The sequence below is a fragment of the Hemiscyllium ocellatum genome, chromosome 6, assembly GCF_020745735.1.
Source record: "Hemiscyllium ocellatum isolate sHemOce1 chromosome 6, sHemOce1.pat.X.cur, whole genome shotgun sequence".
In the NCBI taxonomy this organism is placed as follows: Eukaryota; Metazoa; Chordata; class Chondrichthyes; order Orectolobiformes; family Hemiscylliidae; genus Hemiscyllium; species Hemiscyllium ocellatum.
In genome coordinates, this window is record NC_083406.1 from 24,848,500 (window position 1) to 24,868,179 (window position 19,680).

Genomic DNA, 19,680 nt, shown 5'->3' on the forward strand with positions numbered 1-19,680 from the left:
ACACTTTAACTCTCCCTCCCAATCCACCAAGGACATGCAGGTCCTTGGACTCCTCCATCACCAGAACATAACAACATGACGGTTGGAGGAAGAGTGCCTCATCTTCCACCTGGGAACCCTCCAACCACAAGGGATGAACTCAGATTTTTCCAGTTTCCTCATTTCCCCTCCCCTGACCTGGTCTCAGTTGATTCCCTCGAACTCAGCACCGCCCTCCTAACCTGCATATTTTCTTCCTGACCTCTCCGCCCCCACCCCACTCCGGCTTATCACCTTCACCTTGACCTTCTTCCACCTATCGCATCTCCATCGCCCCTCCCCCAAGTCCCTCCTCCCTACCTTTTATCTTAGCCTGCTGGACACACTTTCCTCATTCCTGATGAAGGGCTTGTGCCCGAAACGTCGAATTTCCTGTTCCTTGGATGCTGCCTGACCTGCTGTGCTTTAACCAGCAACACATTTTCAGCTCTGATCTCCAGCATCTGCAGACCTCACTTTTTACTGCTAAATAAGATAAACACCCATAGTGTCAGGAGCACAGTACTGGCATAGATGGGGGATTGGCTGACTATGGTAGGGATAAAGGTGTCTTTTTCAGAATGGCAACCAGTGACTAATGGAGTTCTGCAGGGGTCCGTTTTAGGACTACAACTATTCACGTTATACGTTAAAGATCTGGATGAAGGAACTGATGGCATTGTTGCTAAGTTTGCAGTTGATACAAAGGTATGTGGAGGGTCATGAAGTGTTGAGGAAGTGGGGAAGCTGCAGAAGGACTTGGACAGGCTAGGAGAGTGGGCAAAGAAGTGACAAATAGAGTACAATGTTGGAAAATATCAGATTACATTTGGTAGGAAAAATAAAGGCGTAGACTATTTTCTAAATGGAGAAATGCTTTGGAAATCTGAAGCACAATTGGACTTGGGAGTCCTGGTTCAGGATTCTCTTAAGGTTAATGTGCAGCTTCAGTTGGTTGTTAGGAAGGCAAATGCAATGTTAGAATTCATTTCAAGATGACTAGGGATGAAGGGCTTGTCATATAAGGAGCAGTTGAGGACTCTGGGTCTATACTTGATGCAATTTAGCAGGATGAGGGGTGATCTCGTTGAAATTTAAAGAATACTGAGAGGCCTGCATAGAGTGCAGGTGGAGAAAATGTTACAGGGAGAAGGCAGGGGAATGATGTTGACAAAAATATCAGTCATGAATGAATGGTGGAGCAGACTCAATAGGCCGAATAATCTTATTCTGCTCCAATAGCTAAATGTAATATGGTTTAAGTCTCTGTGTAACTGATAATGAAATTGTGCCAACACATTGCCTACTTCATCCCCACGTAGAATGTTTGTATGAGAGCCTGCTGCAGCGTGAAGAAGCAAAATGAACAAAGTGTGTATAGGTAAAAACAATGACAGCAGATGCTGGAAACCAGATTCTGGATCACTGGTGCTGGAAGAGCACAGCAGTTCAGGCAGCATCCAACGAGCAGCGAAATCGACGTTGCAGGCAAACGCCCTTCATCAGGAATAAAGCTTGCAGAGAGAGGAGGAAAACTTCTTCAAGGCAGGCTTTATTCTTGATGAAGGGCTTTTGCCCAAAACGTTGATTTCGCTGCTCGTTGGATGCTGCCTGAACTGCTGTGCTCTTCCAGCACCACTGATCCAGAAAGTGTGTATTGGGCAATGGGCTCTGCTGACAACATTCCTCCCGGCTCTAAAATGTTCCTATTTTTTCTGTGGCCTCTATGACATACAGCATTATTGTGAATGAGATGATCAATGATATCTAGAGCATAGTGATGTACAGCACACAAGGATCCAGTGACATAGGATTACTCTGGGCAGAGCATCCTACAGGTTGATATCTTGTACAGGGTATGGATGTGTGCAGTCTTTTCCCCTTTGTGCTTTCATGGAATGAGGGCATCTCTGACCAGGCAGCATTTCTGACCATCTCTAATTGTCCAGAAGGCAGTTAGGATCAATCACATTGCTGTGGGTCTGGAGTCAAACTTAGGTTAGGATGACAGTTTTCTTCCCTAAAGAAAACCAGATTTTTTTCCCCTGACAGTCAGCAAAGGATTCAAAGCCCTCATTAGACTCCTACCTTCAGATTTTTTTAGTGGATTCAAACTCCACCAACTGCTGTAGTGGGGTTTGAACTCCAGTCCCCGGAGCTTAACCTGGGTCATCAGTCCACTGACATTACCACTAGGCCATCGCCTCCCAGCGCAGCTTCCTTTGAAAGGATGACACATTGATGGCTTCTGTAACCCCTTCCCTCACAGGTCAAGACACTTACACTGTCCATTCCTTCCCATCGTGTACTTTTGAATTCTATCTCAACAGAAGACAACACTCTGTAGCCAGTGACTTCCAGCCACCATCTCCAGTCGTTGGTGAGGCCTCAACCATCCAGATTCCTTTCCTATTAACACTTCCCTTGACCTCCATAGTTTTCACACTACCCCAGGTCCCCAGAGCGAGCTTTAAGAAATTGTGCAAAGAACCATAAAATCCATCCCACGTAATTGTATGAGATGCTTGTATATCTCTGTGCACAATGTGACATGGTAGAATAAAACAAGTTGTAAGCACCCCTGAGCCCCACAGTGAAGTCCTGAAGGGCTGGGCTAGTGGCTGTGGTAAGCAGAAAGCAGCCATGATGTTGCGGTGATGTTGGTGTATTGGTGATGCTGACTTGTGTGAAGGGTAAAAAGGGATGGTGTCCATGGAGCAAGTAAGGATGTCATATTGGAATCTAGAGTTGTCCAGGGGAAGCAACTCTGGATTGCTGCCATCAGGTAACTGCTCTGAATGACAGGTTGGGAATGGGTGCTATCTAATTTCTCATGAAAGGAGAGTTGAATTGGGAACTGCATAAAATTAGGTAAGATTTGCTTAGAGATTGATGAAAATGCACAGAAATCACATTTTCATCACTCATTGGAGAGATTCAGAAATTACTGTTCACTCCTTGGGGGGACAATCAGAAATTGTTATCTTGAATTCAAGAATCTGATTTTTCAATGTTTGCTGTAGTGTATCGAGATTGCCAACACCATTCAGAGGAGCAGAGCATTTCTGCCCAATGTTTCAAGTTGATGACTTTCCCGATAATGAAAGACTTCTCACATTTTTGTTCTGATAGATAAAAAGTGGGCTTCAATATTCCACTCCTTGCCTATAAGTTCTACTTTGTGCCTTTACACAATTGCTTGCCTTCCCACAGTGTTTAGTCTGCTGTGTTTTTTCCTCCAGTCTGCCTTGGCAAAGGTTGGGAAATGTTTAAAAAAAATATTTTGAACACATTGAGAGGTGCATGAAATATTTTTCCTCTGCCTCCTTCGGATCTAATCAGTGATACCTTATCTAGTTTCCCTGTAACTAAGCCAATGTGCACAGGCAGAATACTCAATTGATTTGAGTAATTGATTTGTTCAAGTTTGCCTGAGGTGAGATTGGCATGGATTGGCTGACAGCATTTTTCTTCTACATTTAATGTTATGGGTTTAAATCGCACTTGAGCCCAATCTAAGTTGGCACTCCAGTGTAGTACTGAAGATGTGTTTCTCTTTGCATGAGATATTCAACTCAAGCCCTTTTCTCCCTCTTCTGCTGCGTCTCCTAGCAAGAGAGGTATCCTTGGTGTCCTGGCTAATATTAACCCCTCGATCAACATCAGAATAACAGATTAATTGGCAATGATTACATGTTTTGTGGGAGTTTATTGCAAGCAAGTTGTTTACTCTTGAATAAGACCATGGTTCTGAAGGGGTTAATGTTCATGGTATATTTGCCCTATCTATTCTGCTGATATCACACAGTCTGTGGATAGAGAAGAAGAGATCTACCCCAGTTTTCAGAGGAAGGAAATATCTCTGTACCAGCTCCCTAAGGTCCAACTACTTATCTCTGGCAAGTTGCACTTGTTAACAGGCAATAAATCTATGTGTTATCTAAGAGCAGTACCTCTTTTGTACTTAATCAGCAATAGTATATCCTCCACCACTAATTACGAGATACATCTCGGACAAACTAAGGACAAAGCAGGATTAGTAACAGTGAACTACCTACTACATATTGGTAGAGTTAGTAAATGCCACAAGGTGCAAGGAATAATCATTTGAGAAAATACTACAGTTAGTACATTTCTGATATTATAAAAATGACCACACTTTAGAGGCATTTAATTGTAAAGTGCTTTGAGATGTCAAGAAAGGCATATTATAAATGACTTCTTTTTTCTGTCATGTTCTTTGTGCACTGTGTACAATTGTTACATTCCTACTCATTAGTTTGCTTTCCCCACATGTTTAAGTTTAACACATGCCAGCACATTGTGACATTTACTTCAAACAAGTTACTCAGAAACAAGAATCATTACAGTACATTGAAATTAACTTGTCATCTTGAAAGAGAAAGCCTTTGATTGTTTAGTTTTCCCTATATTTTTTATTGTTGATGAAAGCAGAATTGAGTGAGCTTGAATTGCTCGCTTTTGTACATATTGGTCCAATTAGTCACCAAATATAATTAAAGTACATGATAGAAAAATGAGGATTGTAAACAGACAAGTGAAAAAGAACATTTTATTAAAGACATTACAATCCCCACAGAGGAGGAGCTAACGAGGAAATTGTCCAGTTCAAGTGTACTTTGTGAGATTTCAGTTGCTCCGTTCTTTAGACTGATAGTAATTTCCAATTAGTGAGTGCTTAAGCGACTGAACACTCCAACTGAAAAATTAAAATAGATTTCAATCACTCAGACATCAAGAGACTGAAATGTAAAACCTCAATGGTGGTACATTTATAATGGATTGCTTATGATTTACTTATCATCCTACAAGGTACAGTGAGTGCAGTGACTAATATACAGTGAAACCATCATGCTTCTGATCTCTTGGTTCAGAGAATTCTTCCAATTTTGGCTCTCTCCTGAGTTCACTGATTGTATAACTGCTTGAATTGACTTTTTTTTAAAAATCATTTAATCACTTGAAGTAATGGGCATTTAGAGAATTTACACAGGGTGTTTAGCTGTCTTTATTTTTTAAAGCTTAAGCTTTTAGCCATTAACCAATTTCCCATGTACCATAATGGCATTATCGAGTCATTGGAGCTTAGAAAAAAAAGATGTTTGGCTCATTGAGCTTATGCCAGCTCTGTTGAAATATAGTCTAGTCATTCCCACTCTCCTGCTCTTTCTCCATATCTTTTTAGATATTTCTCCTTATAAGAAAATTGCCCAGTTTTATTTTGAAAGCTAACACTAAATTGCTTTTCACCAGCCTATTTGGCTTTCTCAACCCTCACTGTTATTGCTAAATAAAACATTTCCTCATGAATCCTCTAGTTCTTCTGTCAGTCACCTTATATATGTACCCTCTCTATATGATTCATTAACCATTGGAGACACTCTCCTTTTTTTTGTATTCATATGGGAGTGTGAACTTCATTGACTGGGTCAGCATTTGTTGTCCATCTTTAGTTGGTATTGTGAAGGTGAGAGCAAGTTTCTTTCTTGAACCACTATATCTCATTTGCTCTGGGTATACTCACAATGCTGTCTGGGGAGGGATTTCATGGATATCAATCCACCAGTGGTGAAAGAACAGCAATATATTTCCTAGTCAAAATGGTGAGTTACTTGGAAGAAAATATTTCATGTGCCTGCTCTTCTGCCCTTGGCTTTCTTGATGGTAGTGACTACAGGTTTGGAAGGTGCTGTCTCAGGAGGTTTGCTGAATTTCTGAAGTGCATTTTGTAAATGGTACACAGTAATGCCATTGGGTCAGTGGTGAATGTTCATGATATAATGCCAGTCAATAGGTTTATTTGGCTTAATTGGAGTCAAAGTTCTTGAGCATTGTTAGAACTGCACTTATCCAGGCAAGTGGAGTGTATTCCATTAAACTCTTGACTTCTGCCTTGATAGATAGTGAACAGGCTTTTGGAGCCAGGAGATGAATTACTTGCTGCTGGATTCATAGCCTCTGGTCTGCTCTTAAATGTCCACAATTTATACAGCTGGTCCAGTTCACTTTCTGGTCAACGGTAACCCCTAGGATATTGCTAGTGTGAGTTTCAGTGATGATAATGCCTTTGAATGTCAAAGAGTGATGGTTAGTTTCTCTCTGGCTGCATGTGAGTGGCATGCATGTTATTTACAACTCTGACAGCACAAACCTGGATATTGTCCAGACCTTTCTGCATTTGGACATGAACTTTTTCAGTATCTAAGATGTTATGGATGGTGCTGAATGTTGTGCATTAATCAGCGACATCCCAAATCAGACTTTATGATAAAGGACAATTCATTGATGAAGCACTTAAAGATGGTATGGCCTGGGTCACTACCCTGAGGAACACCTGTCGAGATGTTGTGGAGCTGAGATGACTGACATCCAGGAACCACAGCCATCTATCTTTGTGTATGGTGTGACTCCAATCAGTGGAGAGTTATCCCATGATTCCCATTGGCTTTAGTTTTTTGCCAAGACTCCTTGGTACCACATGGCCCATTTCTCCAGTAGTCAAAGCAGTGTGCGGAGCAATAGCAAGGACAGGGGCCTGCCAGGAAGGGAAATTATACAAATGTACTTTGTGAATAGGTGGAGTGCATGCTGAGCAGGAGCAGACAACGGACTGCTGAGTAAGTGAAGTAATATATTTGGGTGGTTGCATTACCTGAATCACTACTTAGGTAGTGTCTCCCACTCATCTTCCTCCTTTAGCTAAAATAAAGGCTCTGTGTGCCAGATTGGTAAGGTAACAATTTTTTTTCTTTATTTCTCTACAGGTTCCTTGGGATTTTATAACAGCGGGATGGTGGTTAGGCCTGTTAAATACTCCTCCTGCAGAATTTGGGAGGTAAAGGTCACCACTAGTGTCCCTGCTGACTTCATCTGTGGGAGGTGCACCCAACTCCAGCTCCTTGAAAACCATGTTAGGGAAGTGGAGCTGCAGCTGGATGAACTTTGGCTCATTCGGGAGATGGAGAGAGTTATTAATAGGTATTACAGGAAGGTAGTCACACCTCAGGTGCAAGAAAGAGGCAGATGGGTTACCGTCAGGGAATTAAAAGGGAACCAGCAGGCAGTGCAGGGATCCTCTATGGCCAGTCCCATCAATAATAAGTGTACCATTTTGGATAATGCTGGAGGGGGGACTTACCAGGGGTAATCCATGGGGTATAGGTCTCTGGTACAGAGTCTCTCCCTGGTACTCAGAAGGGAAGGGGGGAAATGAGCAGATCATTAGTCATTGGGGACATCATAGTTAGGGGTCAGATAGGAGGTTCTGTGTGAATGATAGAGACTCACGAATGATTGGTGTGTTGCCTTCCAGGTGTCTTACATCGTGTTTTCAGGATCCTTGAGGGGGAGGGGAAGCAGCCCCAAGTTGTGGTCCACATAGTTACAAACAACATAGGTAAGAAAAGGGATAGGGAATTAAGGCAGAAATTCAGGGATCTAGGATGGAAGCTTCAAGCTAGAACAAACAGTTGTTATCTCTGGTTTGTTGCCACTGCCACATGGTAGCAAGGCGAGGAATAGGGAAAGAGAGGAATCAAACATGCAGCTACAGGAATGGTGCAGGCGGAAGGGTTTTGGATACCTGGATAATTAGGGTTCATTCTGGGGTAGGTGGAACTTCTACAAACAGGATGGTCTACATCTGAACCAGAGGGGGGACCAACATCCTGGGGAGGGGGGGTGGGTGTGTGGTGGTTGGGGGGGGGGATGAGTGGGTGGGGGGGGAATCTGCTAATGCTTTTCGGGAGGGTTTAAACTAATTCAGGGCGATGGGAACCTAAATTGTTGTTCAAGTGCCCAGGAGGTTGAGAGTAGTGAGGTCAGAAATATGGTTTCAAGGTCATAAGAGCTCACTGGCAAGCAGGAAGGTGGTTTGAAGTGTGTCTACTTCAATGCCAGGAGGATTCGGAATAAGGTGGTAAACATGCAGCATGGGTTGGTACCTAGGATGTGAATGTTGTGGCCATTTCAGAGACATGGATAGAGCAGGGGCAGGAATGGTTGTTGCAAGTTCCAGGATTTAGATGTTTCATTAAGAACAGAGGAGTTGGTAAAAGAGGGGAAGGTGTGGCATTGTTCATCAAAGACAGTATTACGGTGGCAGAAAGGACAGTTCAGAACTCGTCTACAGAGGTAGTGTGGGCTGAGGTTAGAAGCAGGAAAGGAGAGGTCATTCTGTTAGGAGTTTACTACAGGTCTCTGAATAGTTCCTGAGATAAAGAGGAAAGATAGTAAAGTTAATTCTGGACAGGAGCGAGAGTTACAGGGTCGATGTTTTGGGGATCTTTAACTTTCCATATATTGATTGGAAATACTTTAGTTCGAGTATTTTAAATGGGTCAGTTTTCATTCAATGTGTGCAGGAGGGTTTCCTGACAGTATGTAGACAGGCCAACAAGGGGCGCTGCCACATTGGATTTGGTACTGGGTAATGAACTCGTCCAGGTGTTAGATTTGGAGGTGGATGAGCACTTTGGTGATAGTGACCACAATTTAGTAATGTTTACTTTAGCCATGGAAAGGGATAGGTATATACCACAGGGCAAGAGTTATAGTTGGGGGAAAGGCAATTACAATGCAATTAGACAAGATTTAGGATGCATAGGATGGGAAAGGAAACTGCAGGGGATGGGCACAATTAAACTGTGAAGCTTTTTCAAGAAACAGCTACTGCGTGTCTTTGATCAGTATGTACCTGTCAGGCAGGGACGAAGTGATTGAGCAAGGGAGCGATGGTTTACTAAAGAAGTTGAATCTCTTGTCAAGAGGAAGAAGAAGGTTTATGCTATGATGAGATGTGAAGGTTCAGTTAGGGTACTTGGGAGTTACAAGTTAGCCAGGAAAGGCCTAAAGAGAGAGCTAAGAAGAGCCAGCAGGGGACATGGGAAGTCATTGGCATGTAATATCAAGGAAATTAGATTTGATTACTTACAGTGTGGAAACAGGCCCTTCGGCCCAACAAGTCCACACCGACCCGCCGAAGCGCAACCCACCCATACCCCTACATTTGCCCCTTACCTAACACTACGGGCAATTTAGCATGGCCAATTCACCTGGCCCGCACATCTTTGGACTGTGGGAGGAAACTGGAGCACCCGGAGGAAACCCACGCAGACACGGGGAGAACGTACAAACTCCACACAGTCAGTCGCCTGAGTCGGGAACTGAACCCGGGTCTCAGGCGCTGTGAGGCAGCAGTGCTAACCACTGTGCCACCATGCCACCCAGCTTTCTATCAGCATATCAGGAATAAAAGAAATACTAGAGCAAGATTAGGGCCAACTAAAGATAGTAGTGGGAAGCTGTGCATGGAGTCCGACAAGATAGGGGAAGTGCTAAATGAATATTTTTTCATCAGTGTTTTCAATGGAAAATGACAATGTTGTCAAAGAGAATACTAAGATACAGGCTACTAGACTGGATGATATTGAGTTTCACAAGGAGGATGTGTGAGCAGTTCTGGAAGATATGGTCCCCTGAGCCGGATGGGATTTATCCTAGGATTCTCTGGGAAACCAGGGAGGAAATTACAGAGCCTTTGGGTTCTTTACATCATCATTGTCTATAGGAATAGTGCCAGAAGACTGGACGATAGCAAATGTTGTCCCTTATTCAAAAGGGAAATAGAGACAACACTAGAAATGATAGACCAGTGAGTCTTACTTTGGTTGTGGGTAAAGTATTGTAAAAGTTTATAAGAGATAGGATTCATAATCATTTAAAGAGGAATAAGTTGATTAGGGATAGTCAACACAGTTTTGTGAAGGGAAGGTTGTGCATCACAAACCTTATTGAGTTCTCTGACATGGTGACCAAACAGGTGGATATGGGTAAGGCATTTGATGTGGTGAATATGGATTTCAGTAAGGCGTTTAAGAAGATTCCCTACAGTAGACAACTGCACAAAATATGGAGGCATGGAATTGAGGATGATTTAGTGGGTTGGATCAAACATTGGCTAGCTGAAAGGAGACAGAGTGTGAGGGTTGATGGGAAATGCTCATCCTGGAGTTCAGTTACTAGTGATGTACTACAAGGATCTGTTTTTGGGGCCACTGCTGTTTGTCATTTTTACAAATGACCTAGATGAGGCCGTAGAAGGATGGGTAGTAAATCTACGGATGTCACAAAAGTCGGTGGAGTTGTGGATAGTGCAGAAGGGTGTTGAAGGTTACAGAGGGACATAGATAAGCTACAGAACTGGGCTGAGAGGCGGTAAATGGAGTTTAATGTGGAAAAGTGTGAGGTGATTCACTTTGGAAAGAGCAGCAGGAATAGAAAGTACCGGGCTATTGGTAAGATTTTTGGTAGTGTGGATGAGCAGAGAGATCTCGGAGTCCTTGTACATAGATCCTTGGAAGTTACCACCCAAGTTGATCGTGTTGCTAAGAAGGAATATGATGTGTTAGCTTTTATTGGTTGAGGGATTAAGTTTAGGAGCCAAGAGTCATGCTGCAGCTATACAAAACTCTGGTGTGCCTGCACTTGGAGTATTGCATACAGTTCTGGTCACCGCATTATAGGAAGGATGTAGAAGCTTTGGGAAGGGTTCAGAAGGGATTTACTAGGATGTTGCCTGGTATGGAGGGAAGGTCTTATGACAAAAGGCTGAGGGACTTGAGGCTGTTTTCATTAGAGAGAAGAAGGTCAAGAGGTGACTTAATTGAGACATGTAAGATAGTCAGATAGGGTGGATATTGGGTTTTTCCCTGAATGTTGATGGCTAGCATGAGGGGTCATTGCTTTAAATCAAGGAGTGATGGATATAGGACAGATGTCAGAGGTAGCTGAAAATGTGTTGCTGGAAAAGCACAGCAGGTCAGGCAGCATCCAAAGAGCAGGAGAATTGACGTTTTGGACATGAGCCCTTCTTCAGGAACCTTCTTAAACATCTTCCTGAAGAAGGGCTCATGCCTGAAACATCGATTCTCCTGCTCTTTGGATGCTGCCTGACCTGCTGCGCTTTTCCAGCAACACATTTTCAGCTCTGATCTCCAGCATCTGCAGTCCTCACTTTCTCCTCGAAGATATCAGAGGTAGTTTCTTTACTCAGAGAATAGTAGGGGCATGGAACACACTGACTGCTAGAGTAGTAGACTCACTAACTTTAAGGGCATTGAAACAGTCATAAGATGAACATATGAATGAAAATTGAATAGTGTGAGATAGATGGGCATTGGATTGGTTCCACTAGTCAGCATAACATCAAGGACTGAATGGCCTGTACTGTGCTGCAATGTTGTATGTTCTATGTTCTATGGTCACATGCAACCTTGATGTTAATCTGTCACTCTCACCTCACCTCTGCACTTTAGCTGTTCTATCCATTCTTGAATGAATGCTGAATGAAATCAGGAGCTGAGTGGTCCTGTCAGAATCCAGATTGGATATTAGTAAACAGGTTATTCAAAAGCAAATGCTGTCGATTATACCTTCCACCATATTACTGATGATTAAGAGTAGATTGATGGAGTAGCATTTGCTGGATTGGATTTGTCCTGATTTTAGTATACAGGAAGTACCTGTGTAATTTTTGACGTTGCTCGGTACATGCTAATGTTGTGGCCACACGGGAACAGTTTGGCTAGGAGTGTGGCAAATTTTGGTGTACAATTCTTCAATATTACTGCCAGGATACTGTCAACACCCATAGCAATTCACAGTATTCAGTGTATTTAGACAGCATTTGGTATCATATGGAGTAAATGGATTTGCCTAAAGACTCATTTTTGGACACTCCCATCTAAGACATTAATGTATAAAATTAAAGGTTTTTACGAAGTCCCATATAAGAGGTTAATACGTAAAATTAAAGCACATGGGACTGAGAGCTAATATGTTGAGATGGATAGAAAATTGGTAAGCAGACAGGAAACAGAGTAGAATACTTTTTTTTCAGAATGGCATACAGTGACGAGCGGGGTACTGCATGGATTGGTACTAGGATCCCTGCTATATACAAGTTATGTCAATGATTTAGATGAGAGAACTAAATATAATATCTCAAAGTTTGAGAATGACACAAAGTTGGATAGGAGGGTGAGCTGTGAGGACGATGCTGAGATGTTGCAGCGTGATTTGGACAAGCAGAGTGAGTGGGTAACTGCATGACAGTTATAGTAGGGATAAACATAAAGTTATCCACTTTGTTAGCAAAAAAAAAGCATAGATTATTATTTTAATGGCTGTAAATTGAGAGATGGGAATGTTCAATGAGACCTTGGTGTCCTCCTGCATTGGTTGCTGATAGTAAGTGTGCAGGTGCAGCAGGCAGTAAAGAAGGCAAACTGTATATTGACCTTCCTAGCAAGAGGATTCAAATCCAGGAATCTGGAGGTATTGCTGCAATTATACAGGGCATTGACAAGGTCCCACCTGGAATATTGTGTGTGGTTTTGGACTCCTTACCTGTAGAAGGATGTTCTTGCTATGGACCGAGTACAGCAAAGGTTTACCGAACTGATTCCTGGGATGGCAGGACTGATGTATGAGGAGAGATTGAGTTGGTTAGAATTGTATCAACTGGAGGTTAGAAGAATTGGGAGGGGGGGGGGGGGGGGGGATGTCTCATGGAAATTTATAAATTTCTTACGGAACTAGACAGGTTAGATATAGGAAAACTGTTCCCGTTGGTGGGGAAGTTCAGAACCAGAGTCATAATTTAAGGATAAGGGGTAATACTTTTGAGACTGAGAGGGAGATAAATTTTTTCACCTACAGAGTGATGAGCCTGTGGAATGTATTACCAGAAAAAGTGGCTGAGGCTAAAACATTTTGGAAATGGAGGTAGGTGTCGCTGTTGTGGCAAAAGTGACAAGGAATATTGGGGTAGGTAGGATTAAGATCTTGAGTTCGATGATCAGCCATGATCATAACGAATGATGGAGTAGGTTTGAAAGGCTGGAAGACCTACTCCAGCTCCTAACAGAAAGTGAGGACTGCAGATACTGGAGATCAGAGCTGAAAATGTGTTGCTGGAAAAGCGCAGCTGGTCAGGTAGCATCCAAGGAGCAGGAAATCGATGTTTCGGGCATAAGCCTGAAGAAGGGCTTATGCCCGAAATGTCGATTCTCCTACTCCTTGGATGCTGCCTGACCTACTGCACTTTTCCAGCAACACATTTTTCAGCTCTACTCCAGCTCCTATCTTCCTTGTTTCTGTGTAATTGTTAATTGGATCCAAGTCTGGTTGTGAAGTATGTCATGAGACAAAGATCCTTGTCTTGCTAATATGTATGTTCATAGAGTCCAACACCAAATATCTGCACCTCACTGCTGCTAAATTACTCCCACCAATGTCCTTGCAGTCTATTTTCATATGCATGATCATGGAAACAAATAAGCAAATTAACTAGTCAATATTAATTAACTAGTCAAAAGGGTTCGCATTTGAAGTCATACTGGAACACAGAATCAAATTCTCATGGAAACCTAGCAAATTTGAATAAAAGAGGTATTTTGTGTGCACTATTTGAGAGTTTTTGTGAATTCTACCAACTGATATGATTGGAATTATACCCATTTTCTCATAGTTTAGACTTCTGCATTACTAGCCTAGTAACGTCACTACCAGGAAAAAAAAAGTGTGGATTTTAGGAAGGCCAATGGTTTTTAGTCAGTTTGCTTGAAGTCACTGGGAGCTGATGAGGAAACCGCAGTCAGTGAACCAGTATGAAATTGCACTGGATATTTGACAAGCTACAACACAATAGGCTTGCCAGAAACACTGAAGCCCATGGAATAAAGGGATCAGTGATAGCACAGAGATGGAGCTGGTTACATGACAAAGAACAGAAAGTCATGGTGAACTGTTTTTTATGGATTGGTGAAAGCTGTCTGAAGAGGTTCCTCAGAGGTCAGTACTGGCAATACTCCTTTTCTTGACATATGTTCATGACTTAGATTTTCAAGCACAGGGCAAAATTTCACAATTTAATAATGATACTAAACTTTGATTATTTTAACTTACATAGAAGCTTGCGATCTGGGAGGTGGAAATTTATAGACCTCAAGCGATTATAGACAGACTGATAGAATGGGTGGACATGTGGTGATGAAATTCAATACAGAGTAGTGTGAAATAACACATTTGTGAGGAAAAGGGAAAACTATAACTAAAGGAGTGCAGGAGCAGAGTGACTGGATGTTATGATGAACATTTATAAAGGATAGTTTAGCTTCTAATCTTGGGATGATGCTTCAAGAATGATGTGAATGCTTTAGAATGGCTGCAGAAAATACTTATTAGTATGATTCCACAAACGAGTCATTTGGGTGACCTGGATAAATTGAACAAGTTGGGATTTGATGGAGGAATTAAAATTGTGTGCAGTCTGGATAGCATAGACTTGCCCTCATTCATGGAAGGATTGAGAATGAAATGGCACAGATTTAAAGGTGAATGGCAAAAGAACCAAAGACGACAAGAAGAAAAATAATGTTCATGCTGCAAGAGGTTATTATTGGGAATGCACCAACTAAGAGTGTATTGGTGAAGAATTCAGGCATGGTTTTCAGAAAAGACTTACATAAATACTTGAAGAAAAAAAGATGAAGGCTAAGGGAAAAGAAGGAGGGAGTGGAGTCAACAAATTATTCTTGCAGAGAGCTGCCATGTTTAGAAAAGGCCAATAGCTTTGTTCTGTACTGCAACCATTATGCAAATGAATGAGACTCAGCGTCCAGTTTCTACTATCATGGAAATGTTGTGATTATAGCATCACTACAGAGGACACTGAGCAAACTTTTACCACAATTTTCTGAAATATGGAGATAAGCACATCAGGTCACTACTACCACATCACAATAAGGCAAGATAATGCACCTTATTGCCTGCTACTTGGCTCACTGGAAGTTGACAGGCAATAAGAATGAGTATCTTACTCAATCACGGGGTTGATGCTGACAATCAGATGCCAGTAGCTACTGGGTCCTAAAGATAGCTCATTGAAACCTATTCATTGGAGGATCCAATGTTGAGAAAGTAAGTTTTCATCATTCTTAACATGGATGAGAATTGTGGAGGAAAGGCTATTGGAGGCAGGGTTCAGAAGCAAGGGCAGCAGAGTGGCTTTCAGGAGCCACCATCTTGTCCACCATCCACCTCAATCTGTGGGCAAATTGAAGCCTGACACCAAATTCAGCAGAAATGTTTCTTTGCTTTCCCAATCAAGAACGAGTGATATCATAAACCTGTAGCTCACAGATTTATCTCTGATAAAAATAACAGCAGCAAAACCATTAGAAAATCATGACCTCTAATTTTCCCTTCAAATTCCCTAGAATTGCAGCTGTAAATGGTTTATTGCTACTTTTTGAGATTAACCGGTGGTGAGAATGAAAGTGAACTTGTTAGCATCCTTAAGGAAATGTGATTTAAAACTGAGACCCAATTTGGAAATAACTACTGTTCCATATTTTGCTAATCAAATGAGTACACTTTAAAATGGCTACATGGAAATATTTGTGCAGAAGATAGGGCACTTTGATGCCAAGTGCTGTTCTGCCTCTCATCACCATTAAAGTCAACGGTGTTTGGATTAAAATTTCAAGCATGGACGATGTCAGTATTTACAAAAATGTAGCAGTAATCTGCTACCCAGGATGTGCTGACAGGTCAGTCACAAGCAGCAGAGAATGTTGGATCAGACAACAATCAATCAATAGATAAAATGGAGCATTTGGTGCCAGCAGGCTATTTTCTACCCACAAGTTACTGAAGTTTCTTCAGTTTATTTAAAGAATAAGCGCATTAAGCACAACAGTCCAACACTCAATAATTTATGATGACCAGTCACCATAACGTATTAATCCATAGGAGCATGTTGAGCGACAAGCTACAATTATGAATTGAACATAACCTGTGTAATAATGCATTGGTACACATCCATATCCAAATCTGATAGAAGACCGAAATTTGCTTACATGAATATAGGTCTGATTGAGTTTAATTATCTAGGCTTTTAATCAGTCACTAAATAGCTGTACTTTGTGAAAGTGCTGTATCCTTCACTGACTTTGCCATTCAGGTTATCATTCTGCTTGTGCAAAACTACAGAAAAATTAAGTGTATGTTATTGTTAATCAGTCTAGAATTGTGAACAACACTTTCTCAAAATCATTTGGAGAAAGCACAAGAGTAGGATTAACCAGAAATAACACCATCACAGCTAACTGAATAGCTGCTTTAAACACTTGACATTTGTGATGCTCAGTGGAGTTTAGTTGGCAGGATGAACTTCAAACAGCCAACTTTTGATGACAGTTTTGCTTGCCAAGCAATTCCCAACTGAGGAAAGGCCAGGCATAATGATTTATAAACATTTATAAGGCCTGCAAGCTTTTCACAAGATAAAATTGTTCTCCCTTAATTATGTCAACATGATGCCATATTTTTGTGCACCTTTTCTTCAGAAGCAATGTAACTTGGCCTTCTAAATGTTTCAGATATTTATAACTACAGGCTTATGCTGTGTATGAAATTGGGAGAGGGTTAAGGGACAGAAAATTAGTGTAGGCGCTGACATGTTTTACCGGTATCTTGGTGGCAGATGAAACTGTTCTCGGCAGTAAGGGTTTTGCATCCTTGTAACACTGAAAGAAAATAGAGCACTAATTAGAGACCAGGATTTGTCTGTTTAGCTCATGCTCTGTTGGTGTCCTCTTTAGCAGAAGTACAGCTGAAACACTGTAGAAGAGGTTTCCAGTGTACCACATGATTGTGTCACATCCATGTTTCCATCTGCCTAGGCCCTAAGCTCTGGATGCCGCCAACCCCTCATCAACCTACACTCACAAACATGCAAACATGCATACACACACATGCACACACACACACACACACACACACAGGTGCACACACAGTTACAGATACACACAGATGTTCACATACAAGCCTATCATTCAATTCTTCTCATATTCACCATCTTTCAGACACTTCTTAAAAACTACTCTTTCATTCAACTATGTTAGCCATTCTAGCATCTCTTCTTTCTGATCACACTTAGTGAAATATTTTGGGAAGTTTTTCTATGTCAAAGGTACTGTGTGTACTTTGTCAAAAGAATTTTTTAACCATATGATTGCATCATATATAGTTCTCTAGTTTTGTGAAAACTGTACATTTATAAGTACACAAAGTACAGATCCATGGTTTAATGTTTGGACAGCGATGCTTAATAAAAGAAATTGATTAATAACTGCTACCAACCCTGGTATTCTTCCTTATCTTTTGAGTTGGAAAACTCAGCATATAAAAATATATTTTGACAGATATATAAAAGATTTAAAGCACATGACACAATATAGAAAACTGAACGTTGAATCTAACTGAAGTAAAATGTTGCAGGTTTTGGAAATCTGAAATAAAAACAGAAAGCTAGAAATACTCAGTGGGGCTGGCAACATCTGTAAAGATAAAACCATTTACACTTCAGGTTGATAGCCCTTCATTGGAAAGAATTAATTGATGCCTATTAATCCTGTGATGCAGCCAGAATGCTAACATAGATTTGTTAATGGCACATTGGGCTTAACTAATTTAAAAAGTTTTTAAAGTGAAGTTTCAGAGAGAGATGATGATGATGATATGGTGTACATGGGATTTCCAAAAGAAGTTTGATAAGATGCTACAGACCAGGCTCTTCAGCAAGTAAAATGTATAATCTTGGCTGAGTGACATGAAGCACATTAGTGAGAAATGGTCATTCTTTAGTCTGGAGCATAATGTAGATATGGGCACTGCAAGGATTGAAGGGCACCAGTTCCATCGGATTTTTTTGACCTATCTTAATGGCCGAGACCTGGGTGTATAGGATACAGTTTCAAGCTAGATAACAGCAAACTTAGAACCATTATGAACTCTGAGGAAGTCAGTCATAGTCTTCAAGAGGACATTGATGGGCTGTTGAAATGTGAAGAAATGTGACAGATGAGATCTAATGCAAAGAAGTGTGAAGTGTTACATTTTGGTGGAAAAGATTGAGGAGAGGAAACATGGTATAGAGGATATGAATTGTGAGTAGATGCAGGAGCAGAGAGATTTGGGAATGCATGTGCATAAGTCATTGAAAGTTGCATGACAGGGTGAAAAGTAGTTATGGAATACCAGGCAACAAGAAGATTTGGCAGTTATCTGATGAGAAAAACTCTGGGTAATTGTATTTTACCTTGAGTTGACTTTTTCAAATTTGTTAGATGTTAACAGTTTAGTTTATTCCATTTTGCCTTTAGTTCTTTCACAGGATAAACTTCTGTTTTATAGTTAATAGCAAATTTCTGTTATTTCTTGCTTATGTTTCAGTAAACTGCCAGGCAGCTAAATGGAAAAAGAATTCAAAATATGATCTATTAAACCAGATTTCAGTCTGGGATTTCACTAGTCCAATAACTCTAACAAAAAGATGAAAATCTGTGCCATTGGTTAATCTGATCCGTATGTCAACCATCTAGCAAACTGAGAAAACTGGCCCCAGGTTTAACACGCTGATTTAAAATGTATCAAAAAAGTTTCTGTTGCGATAAAAAGGAACCAATGATTCCTACTCAAATTGATATGCACGGAGAAGAACCTCTCATCATTTGGGGTGGCAAGCTTGGAGATGGAGAATCAATGGGGAAGTGACTCAACTTCCTCCTGGATGAATGCTCAGCATCAGGGCAGGTAGGCTGGTGTAGTGACTTGCTGACTAGTGAACGGTCACAAATTATTATGGCCCAGTTGGAAGTGATTAAGATTGTCTGCTGGCATTTTGCCAGAATTGCCAGGTAGCCTCTCTGGTGTTAAATGGGATCCATATTTGGATTCCTCCAATAATGGGCAGATGACAAAAAAGCTTAACTCATGATTGAAACATTGTTGGCATGATGACATGCTTGCCTGCTTGGCCCCTCTGGATTGTATGTCTCTGAGGGCGCATCGATTTTTAAGGTGGCTTTGTGGTCCCTAGTGTGCATCCCACTCTCATTGGTGATGCCTTCAGACTATCAGCCCTATGATTAAGTCAGTGGTACTAACAGTATGACTATTGTTCTCAGTTGGTGGTCTCTTGAAGAATAACTCTTCGTGCTTCAGTTCCAGGCAATTGCAGGTTCAGCACCCTCATTTGGTCCTAACACTGGGGTCATGAAGCTTTGGAAAATCCAACCCATTGTGTCTCCATGTAGATTTTACAGATTGTGCATTTAATATTACACTCTCTGACTTGATAGATTAATTGTCAGTTTGGTGCAAAATGTAATTCAGACAGATTTTTGAACATTTTCTGCATTTATATGTTTTCTCATTCTCAGGTTCTTCACATTCACTTGCACTGTACATGAGTGAGAATTTTTCCTTTTAATACAGAAAAGCATCTTTTACCAATATCAGATGGATTGTGCAGGTTATCAGCCTATGTCTACATGCATGAGTGCCTTTGTATGGAATTGAATATGATACTAACCTAGAAATAACATTTCATAATTCTGATGCGTCTAGATACACTATGCAGGCTTTAAAGTGGCATTGAGATGATTGAGTTATCCTTGACATATTGTTACCTATAGAGCTGGCCAATGGGATTGACTTGTAATTCTACTACCAGCTATCAGGCTGTATAACTGGTTAAATGAGAACAGGAGACAGTCACATAGCCACAATCCT